At 40.7% G+C, this 11,032-nt stretch overlaps 1 pseudogene; it reads left to right on the top strand.

The window, feature by feature from the left end:
* Positions 1–5,680: 5,680 nt before the first annotated feature.
* On the top strand, positions 5,681–11,013 carry LOC121677932 (annotated as a pseudogene).
* Positions 11,014–11,032: the final 19 nt, after the last annotated feature.

Below are 11,032 nucleotides of genomic sequence, written 5' to 3'. Positions count from 1 at the left end.
ATACATCCTCAGCTTGGCCATATGATGACCAGATCATTAGTTCCTTGCATACAACTGAAAGATTTGACCTATTTTCATAGGTCAACCAAATACAAAAACCAGGCAACTCCGTTATGAGTAGCTTATTTATCGTTTAATGGTTGCATTATTGCATTTTCAGAATCACTTCAAATATGCTTAAAAGTGACTGTCACTTTCCCAGAAAATGGTTTCCAAAAATATTAATACTGAAAGTACAGATACTCAAGTACAGTAATCAAGTAAATGTAGGCTGTTCGTTACTGCCCACCCTGATGGTTATGGTGACTGAACAATCCATCCCTGAAATGCACTATATAAATGATAGATAGATACTTAATTGATCCCCAAGGGGAAATTGAAAAAAACAAATAGTTGCCTAGTCATGGTGACTTCAAATTGAAGCAATTGGAAAGGTCGTGGTTTTTTTTTAGTCTTTTTGGCTGGCTTTGAGACAATTGACGCCAGGTCATTCCACCTCGCAAGTAACAAGTCTTGACAAGGCCCAACTTTGAAAGACATCTAGATGAAGTTCTGAGAACATATTTAAGGGAATTTGTGAACAGCCACTTTAGCCTACATTATTAAATGATAAATAATCTGGTTTGTATTCGGCAGTGTAAAAGTATTAGATGTGTGAACAGAGAATGAATAATGATTTAAATTATATTGTTGCATGCACTTGAACAGTTACATGAAAATGCAGTTATGAAAATAGGTCAAATGTTTTTCTTGGATGTGGAACTAAAGGTCTCTTCAAGTCCTATGACCGACTAAAGGATGTATACCTTATTTAATGACCAAATAAACATTACATTTCAATACATTAAAAAGGAAAAATACTTGTACTTCTGAATCTAGTCATTTTAAAAGCAAGTACTTCTGTACTTCAACTTAAATAAAAATCTATACTTTCACTTAAGTAAAGGAAATGTGTACTTCATCCACCTCTGATCACAAATATTTTGTTTGACAGACACTATTTTGCATTTTAACACTGCATTATTAGCCAATACTGGCCTACATAAGCAAAACACAAGGCGCATAAGGTATGTGTGTGATGTGAGTTCTGAAATTGTGTATGAAATTGAGCCATTATCTGATTAAATGTGTGAACATTTGCATCTCAATTAGGCTACATAAATCAGAGTATTCGATAAAGTCAGGTTCGAAATTTGTCTGCCTTTCATTGACTAATTAGAGTAAATGCAATAACAGAGTTTTCGATAGGCCTATCTTTTTTTTCCATCACCAAGGTGCTGTGATGAAAGACAGCTTTAGTTTGACCACTAGGGGTCAGTATTTAGTTAAAAATTATAAAGAACCCTGAACACTCATGGTTACTCAGTCCCTGCCTTGCTGTAAATACCCCCTGGGTGGTAAAGAGGAGGGTATTCCATGACCTGGGAGCCAAAGTGGCTGATTTATCCAGTTGCTTACACACACAATCTTTACATGTCACACAATTTCTGAAACCTGGCATTCAAACACCATAACCACACCAAATAAACCAAATCACCATTACTCCATAACTCCATACTACAAATATCAAATCACCATAACTCCATACCAAAAATACCAAATCACCATAACCCCATACCAAATAAACCAAATCACCATTACTCCATAACTCCATACTACAAATATCAAATCACCATAACTCCATACCAAAAATACCAAATCACCATAACCCCATACCAAATAAACCAAATCACCATTACTCCATAACTCCATACCAAAAATACCAAATCACCTTAACTCCATACCAAATATGGGTTTGGTTTCTGTCCAACTAGGCTACATGTGGTGTTTGTTGTATTTGCTTTGTTTTTATCTTGTGCTTTACAAAATTGTGTTCAGAATTAGAATCGTTTATTGCCAAAAAGCAAGGAAATTGATGTGGTGAAATGGTGACCAGTCCTCCAGGACACAGAACAAGCATTTAATAAAGAGCAATAGTAAATATAAGGTAAATATAAGCATAAAAGGGCAAGTTTAAAATTTAAAGTACACAATTATAAAGATAATTAAAAAGAAAACATAAAAGACACAAGGTAGAATAATTAAAAGACAGATTCAGAAGTACATTTAATCAGTTAGCTGAAGGCATCTGAGAGAAGTTAGGTCTTAAGTCTATATTTAAAACTGGCTAAAATTGGGGCCTTTTGATTTCATCTGAAAGTCAGTTCCAGAGCTGAACCGCATAGCAACTAAAACCTGCTTCACCATGTTTAGCGGGTTTTACTAACAGGTTTTTGTCCTGAGACCTGAGTTGGAAGCCATTGCAGGGACTTAAGAATTTGACTAATGTGGTCAGTTCTTTTTCTTTTTGTGAAAACCTTGCTGCGGCGTTTTGTATCACCTCAAAATTGCAAATTGCAATCCCCCCGCCTCATTATTTGCTCTGGTTGCACTCCAAAAAAAATTCATTCGGTGGAGCTGATTCGATGAGGGTAGTAGCACCACAGATCCTGGGGAGTTTAGTTGGGTAGTGGGGTGATGGTGTAGGGATGGTGATGGGAGATTAGGGGGGTTTGAGTAGGATTGGGTGGGGATGGTGATGGGAGATTAGGGGGGTTTGAGTAGGATTGGGTGGGGATGGTGATGGGAGATTAGGGGGGTTTGAGTAGGATTGGGTGGGGATGGTGATGGGAGATTAGGGGGGTTTGAGTAGGATTGGGTGGGGATGGTGATGGGAGATTAGGGGGGTTTGAGTAGGATTGGGTGGGGATGGTGATGGGGCAGCAGGGGAGTTGGGGTCGGGTATTGGTTCAGGTTCTCCATTTGACTGCTGAGGTCCTGGCGAGTTTGATACAAGTGCTTCACTTTCAGCAGTTATTCCAGCAGTTTCCATGTTTTTGCGGTGACAAAGAGTCGGGGTATGTGGGGTGGGGTATTGATGTGTCAGCCTTTAGATGGTTCTCTGTTAGTAGATCAGGCACTGATTTTTGATAGCCTCTCAGCAGCCTTGGTAGGTGATTCTGGAGCACTCAAACATTTGTTTGCTGAGATCCCCGGGAGGTTGATGCCAGTGATTGGCTTTGAGTAACTCTCTTTCCAGTAGGGGTCTTTGGGATACTGGTGTATCTGCCCTGGTATGTTTCTCTGTGAGCGGGTCAGACATGTACAGATACTTCCAAATTGACTCTTCACGTCTGATAGCCTGTCCTAAGCCTTGATAAAGTGATAAAGATATCTAGTGCACTGCAGTGCTGCTTCCACTCACTCAAGCTCCGTTTCACCGCTGAGATCCCAGAAAGTTTGGAGCATACAGTATGCTTATGCATCATTCCTGTCTTTTGTTATCATGCTCTTGCATCGTTCCTGTGGAAGTTGTTGGGCCTACATTCTTTGTTTCATCCTTTGGGATTGGTTTTGATTCAACAGAGCTTTTGATGTTGTTGTCTTGTTCACTGATCTGTATACGGCTGAGTGCTTATTAGAGAAGCGATAGTTGTCACTTAACCTTGGGTTCCTTTCCAGCTGAGTTCTGAGCTATTTGGTTAAACAAATTCCTTGCGATTCCTGAACAGACATGTTCCCCAAACAGGTTTTTCTTTAATTGCCCCCTATGTGTGTGTGGGTGTGTTTATGTGTGTTTGTGCATGTGTGTGTGTGTATGTGTGCATGTGTGTGTTTATAGGCTCTATTTTGGTCAGAAATGGATGGTTTTAAACAATGCGCCCAGGGGTGTGGCAGTTAACAACCTAGGGAGTGGCCTGGCGCATTGTTTAAAAATCGCTATTGTACACCTGGTCAGAAGTCTATGGCGAGTTGTTTATATGTTATTTTAAGAGCGCATTGTCAACAGTCATATTGGCAGGCGCACACCATCCTTCTATCACTCATGAACGCACACCAGCGCACATCCATGCAAAACATTACAAATTGCACGATTGCAATGGGAAACATAATTAGAATAAAGACATTACGAAATACTGTAGCCTACATCTCATGATGAGTATTCACCATCATTTGCAAATTGGTAATGACGGTTAAAAGTGATTAGGGGAGAGGCGAGAGACACGTATGGAGCACAGCTGAAGACGCACTGTCACAAGATATAAGCAACTCCTCTGCATTTCAGCAATATTTGGGTAAGTGTTGCTTTTTTCAGCCTATGTTTTTGATGGTAACCCATTGTCAGTCAATAGTGAAAGTAACTGCATATAACTGTTTTGTCAACACCTTGGTGAAGTTAGTTTCACTTTGCCAATGAGTTCAAATAATAGACGAGTGCAAATGCGTGAAGGCTATGCTAGGTTTTAGTAAAGCATAGTTTAGTGGAATGACTATTCCATACGGTCTCGCAAGCAGCCTCCTTCAACATGGGCGGATTATGAACTTTCAGGCCCCTGGGCCCAGATGTACTAAGGGCCCCCCACTAATTGTCGTATATGTGGGAGGGGGGGGGGGGGGGGGGGGGGTTTGGGGGTCCTCCCCCAGAAATTTTTTAATTTGTTTGATGTGATTTCCTGTATTCTGGTGCATTTTGGGAATGGCCAATACTAAATTCAATCAGATTCATAGCCTTCATCCTGATTTGTTGATATTGAGGCAATTATTCCATGCAAAGGCTTGGGCTTCAGGGCCCCCTGACCCCTTGGGCCCCTGGGCCTGGCCCCGGTAGGCCCGTGCAGTAATCCATCCCTGTCCTTCAAATGCGCCGTTGAATGTCAAAATACCGATGCATTTATTTGACATCGCGCAATTGCGCCGTTAAAGGGAATGACAGATGTCATTCTCATTGGTTTAAATGATGTTATGCCCCAAACACACCCATATGACCGATTAAAAAACCTAGGAACACCTTGTTGCGCCATGCGCTCGACGTTTGATAACGAAACCCCTCCCAATGTGGACTGGACATCCTACTAAATTTGAATAAGCTTTTGACGAGTGACGATGCCTTTAGAATGTCATGATAGGGCCCTACATTTGTCATTCCCTTTAAATGCAAGCAACACAACTGCAAACAGCGCATCTGTATTTTGATAGTCAGTGGCGCATTTGAAGAAATCTGCTTGCACATGAGACCATGTGTGCGCGCGCGCATGCGTGTGTGTGTGCGTGCGTGCGTGCAATATATGTGTACATGTTTCAAATTGTGTGCAGTTTTGAGCATGTCCGCCAAAGATCCATGTGATTACAACGCTTCGTCAAAGATCCTTGATTACTAGCTCCACTTTAACCCTCTCTGGCGTTTTTGCTTTTTCATTTTTAACTAGGTGGCGCTATACCTCAAATGAGGATATGGGATGGGTTGACATGACCCCTGGGTAAGTTAACTCAGAGTAAGGGGTAAACCTCCTAATAGAAGAGCTGTGTGGCTTCATTCTCCTTACAAAACAATGCCATATAGGGCTCTTGTTGTAGGAGGTTTACCACTTACTCGGAGCTAACTTACCCACGTTAGTCACTAAACCACATACTTGGAATCACAACTAACATACAAAACAAATGTGATCATCCTTGGCCCAGAAAGTGGTGTCTGGCCATCTACAGGCCAGTTGGTATATTCACTATGTTTGCCGAAAAACCAAACACAGCACACCACCCAAAACACACCGTACCTACTATGAAGCATGGTGGGGGCAACATTATGTTGTGGGGATGTTTCTCTTCAGCGGGGACTGGGCAATTGGTCAGGATAGAAGGGACAATGGATGCTGCCAAGAACACCCAAATTCTTGAGGAAAAGCTGCGTCCCTCTGCTAGACAGCTGAGGATGGGCAGGTCATTTACCATCCAACACGACAATTATCCTAAACATACTGCCAAAAGAACAAAGCAGTGGCTTAAGGATAGGAAGGTGAATGTCCTTGAGTGGCCAAGTCAGAGCCCTGACTTAAATCCTATAGAAAATCTGTGAATGGACTTGAAGAGAGCAGTCCATCGCTGTTCCCCACAGAATTTGACTGAACTTGAACAATTCTGCAAGGAAGAATGGGCAAATATTCCCCAATCTAGGTGTGCAAAGCTAATAGACATATCCAAACAGATTGATGGCTGTAATTAAAGCAAAAGGAAGCTCTACAAAGTATTAAATCAGGGGGTTGATGACTTCTCCAACCCTGTTTTTCTAGTTTTTCATTTTTTATTAATTTTCAGAATAGTTGCCTTTTATCCATTATTGTGATGTTGTACAGGTAAATTTGTAAATAAAACTGGAAAAATATATTTTTAAATGGGTTTTGATTTCAGGCTGTATGAAAAATAAAGTAACTGTTTCAAAGGGGTATGATGATTTTCTATAGGCACTGTAGGATAACATTTTACAAATGATGCCCCATACCGCTGTTGTAATATGTTCTAAAACTCAGAGAAGGCCATAACCTTATCTCCCTTTATAGGAGAACTTTACCGTTGGCCAGGTTCGTGCCATCATGGACAAGACCAACATCCGCAATGTGTCTAGTTGAGCTTGTGGATGAGGGAAAGTCCACTCTAACTGAGACACTGGTGTCCGAAGCCGGTATCATTACTTCAGCTAATGGACCAACCCTGAAGTCTGTGTAAGTATTTTGCATTGGTGTCTCCCAGACAAGTAGAGCAAGATTTGCAGATGGACTTGTTGGGTCATCAACAGGTGTAAGCATGGCAGCTGTAAGCCATGGGAAATGATAGCAAATCTAAGATCATGATTTATATACCAAGAGAACAGATTTATACATGGCATTCTTTCTCAGCTGATCCAAGGGGTGCTCTGTATCACCTTTTTGTTCATATTAGCTGATGATGTCGGCATGTTGATTTATTAGACAGGCTATATGTTGACCTAAAGATTTCTGAATGTATCTTTTTTTTTTTTTTTGCAGTGCCTTTCCCCTACAAGATCAGCGATGCTGACATGGCTTTCATGAAGCAGAGCAGAGATGCCAATGAGTTTCTGATCAACTTAATCAATTGCCCCGGGCACTCCGAATTCTCAGCAGAGGTGGCAGCTGCTCTCCGTGTTAGTGATGGTGCCCTGCTGGTGGTTGACTGTGTCTCTGGTAAGTGTTTGGTTGATTTTAGGGACTTGATGTGTGTATGATTCTGTGTGAATGTGTTGTTGTTTCTGTGTTGTCTCTCAGGTATCAGTGTCCACGCCGAGAACGTGCTCAAGAAGGCTGTTGCTGAGAGGATCAAGCCTTCGCTGATGATTAACAAGATGGACAATGCCTTAATCAATGGGAACATGGAGGCCGAGGATCTGTACCGAACATGCCAGTCTATTATTGAGGCTCTCAATAATACCCTATCCACTTATTATGTTACAGGTGATGAAGTAATGGGAAACATCATGGTAAGTCTGTTTATTGTTATGCAATCGTTTCATTTACTGCTTACTGTGAACACTATTTTAAATCCAAATCTGTAGGCTATCCATTTGGGAGCCTTTTTTTCTGTATGAAGCCTGTCAATTTGATGAACTATTATATTGGTTATTATATTATATTGATTCAATTTGATATAGCAATGTGAAAGCATGTGTTAAAAGTTTAACATGATTGTTTCCTCCTGGTGGACCCAGTCATTGGTAACACTGGATTTGGATCTGATCTCCATGGATGGGCTTTCACCCTGAAACAGTTTGCAGAGATGTACGTGGAAAAGTTCGCAGCCAAGGGTGATGCTGGTCAGCTTGGGCCAACACAAGTAGAGCAAGAGGGTTGAGAACGTGATGAAGAAGCTGTGGGGTGACATGTGAGTCATCTTGTATTTTCTGTAATTATAAGATTGGATCATTAATGCTAATATTTATTCAGCTAAAATCCCTAAATTAACTATTTTGAGATTAATGAAGAGTCTAGCTTATAGTGTATGTTTTTTCACTCCTTTAGGTATTATGATCCTGCAGCTGCTGGCTATTTCAGCTAGTCTCCCACCGAACCTAATGGAACCCGTACCTTTGTCCAGTTTGTCCTTGATCCCATCTACAAAGTGAGTCGCAAACTGTTGGGTCATATCAGCCTGCTAAAATGTAACCATTTAGGCCAATTTAATGATTTTAAGATTGTTTGTCATGTCTTTTAAAGTCTGGAAAGTGCTTTAAGTTGCCTTTGTGCTGGAAAATGTACTATACTGAAAATAAACTTTACTTTTACTTTAGTCTAATAACCAAGTTTAATTAGCCATTTAATGTCCAGTAGTAATTTCCAGTAGTAATTTCATTTTTGAGTTCTAACTATATATATATATATATATATATATATATTGTTTTTTTTTTTGTTTTTTTTTGTTTTTTTTGCTGCAGGTGTATGATGTCATCCTGAACTTTAAGAGGGAGGCAACTGCCAAGCTGATTGAGAAGCTGGACATCAAGCTGGATAATGAGGACAAGGAGAAAGAGGGAATAGCCCTGCTAAAGGCTGTGATGCGTCGCTGGCTGCCAGCCAATGAAGCCCTACTTCAGATGATCACCATCCACCTGCCTTCTCCTATCCTAATGGACCTAATGATGATGAAGCTGCCATGGGTAAAAGATCTCAATGATGCCATGAAACTTCATGAAGCTTCCTGAAATTATCCAAATGTTCATGTCATTGACCAACATTCCACCTTTATTTTTGTAGGAATCAAGAGCTGTGACCCCAAAGCTCCTCTCATGATGCACATTTCCAAGATGGTGCCCACCACTGACAAGGGTCGTTTCTATGCCTTCGGCCGTGTCTTCTCTGGCGTTGTGTCAACTGGTCAGAAAGTGCGAATTATGGGACCAAACTTCACCCAAGGAAAAGAGGAGGACATTCACCCGACATATATTCAAAGGTGAGTCTGGAAGTTGATTGGTTGATAATAAAACCTCACTGAACTAAATCACTTGATCATAAACCATCACCAGGGCTGTCGTGGAGGCTACAGTGTAAATGCAAGTAAACACAGTTTATCCACCTCTAACATTTCAGAAATAAAGTTTATCCTCCTCTTATTACAGTTTATCCACCACTCAAAAATAGTTTATTCACCAATTGCAACTATTAACATTCAAAAATCACACTATATTATCCACATTCACAATATGTACACTCATCAACACTCTAGGAACCATTTAATACTACTGGTATTGTTATAAACATTGGACAATAACCTCCACCATCATCAAACTTCTTAATGCCTTTTTTAAAAATCTGATATGGTATGTCACAGTCTTCCTTACCGTGATCTCAGAATTCATACCCACCTCTTATTTTAACACTCCCCCCTCTTCCTCCCTCAAGGACTAATCTGATGATGGGTCAGCATCCTGAGCCCATTAATTATGTGTCCTGCGGGAATATTGTCGGCCTGGAAGGTGTGGACCAGTTTCTGGTGAATACTGGGACCATTACCACTTTCGAGCAGGCCGACAATATGAGGGTGATAAAGTTTAGCGGCAGTCCTATTGTGAGAATGGCAGTCAAGCCCAAGGACCCTTGCACTCTGCCCAGGCTGGTGGAGGGCCTGAAGTGCCTGGTCAAGTCTGATCCTATGTTGCAGTATATCATCGAGGAGTCTGGTGAGCATGTCATAGCTGGAGTTGGAGAGCAGCACCTAGAGAGATCTCTGAAGGACCTGGTGGAGGTCTACGCCGGCATTCCAATCCAGGCAAGATCAAGAACAGTCATGTCTGAATATAACTTACGTCACTCTTCTGCGTTGTGTTTTCCCGCAGTTAGATAGTTTGAAAGTTTATTATCCTGGCATGAGTGACAAACAAGTCAGGATCATAGTGCGGCAACACGGGACATTTGTGTGTTAACACAGGTGGAAGAAGAATCAGTAGCTTTACATGCAGCAGGTTTGGTATGTAACAATGGGCATTATACTGAGAAGAAGGGGGTGGAAGAGAACTCATATGAAAGACGTTAAAAGTATAGTTAGTTAACTTTTGTTGCGGCCTAATGCATGCCTGTTCTTTTTTTTTTATCAACGCTGAATTCCTTTCCATTGTTTTCCACTTTAACAGACATCCAAACCATTTACTTCCTTTCAAGAGACTGTGAGTAACGAGTCTAACGTAATGTGCCTGTCCAAGTCCTCCAACAAGCAAAACCGTCTGTTCAAGGCCCGTCCATTCCCTAAAGGCTTGGCTGAAGACATCGACAAGGATGATGTCTCTTCTAGACAGGACTTGAAGACCCGTGCTCACTACCTGGGCGAAAAGTATGAGTGGGACGTTGGTGAGGCCTGTAAGATGCTTTGGACCCAACGGTGTCGAGGCTTCGAAGCACAAGTGTCGTGTTTTATTTGGCATTTTGTAAAATCCCATTGATTTCTGTTGGAAGACTCATTGCATGTTGATATTACTGCGCCACCGTCTATGCTTCAGGTTCAAATATTAAGCGGCTGTGAATAGTTCCACAATAGCAAATAAGACGGCTGGAAATCATACATTGCGCCGATATATTTGCTTTTAATAATCAACGAACACCACTAACCATTCAGTGAGTTGCACAGTTTTGTAAACGAACGTTAAGGACATGTTTGAGTAGCCAGTATGCCTGTTTGCAGCCACTCTGAGAAGTCAAAGGCGATTCAAAACGAGTCAACAAAGTCGAGACAGGACCAATCGTCAAAATTTCGGTGTCCACCACTCTAGTTCATCCAAAACAAACCAGAAAAGGGACTCAAAGTGCTAAATACCGGAATTTTCCTTTAAATATAAAATAATTTGGGTTAAAGAATTAACATGTAGTATGCTCACTGAGATGTATTCAGAACATCATGTACTAGTAGTTATATAATATACCCACATCTCCGAGAGGAGGATGTAACAAGTTTTAATTATGTGAAAATGTGGAAAATATCATAGTTTACACATAAAAGATCTTTAGTCATATAACTGCTCAAATACAGCTTGATCAAAAATAATTAAAATGTACAAATGTTGCAATGTAATGATAGATAACCAGTGTGAAACAACATAGACTTATAGGGTTTAAGATTTGGAAGCTTAGAATTAGATTGTGTTATATTAAAGCATAAAATTGTTTTTGCTGATATATCATGTGTGATTTTGCCTAGACTTAAAGAAAGTTTGCTGACAAAA

This window comes from Alosa sapidissima, chromosome 12, assembly GCF_018492685.1.
Source record: "Alosa sapidissima isolate fAloSap1 chromosome 12, fAloSap1.pri, whole genome shotgun sequence".
Taxonomy (NCBI): Eukaryota; Metazoa; Chordata; class Actinopteri; order Clupeiformes; family Clupeidae; genus Alosa; species Alosa sapidissima.
The sequence above is the reverse complement of the archived record's forward strand: the minus strand, read 5'-3'. Positions and strand labels throughout refer to the sequence as shown.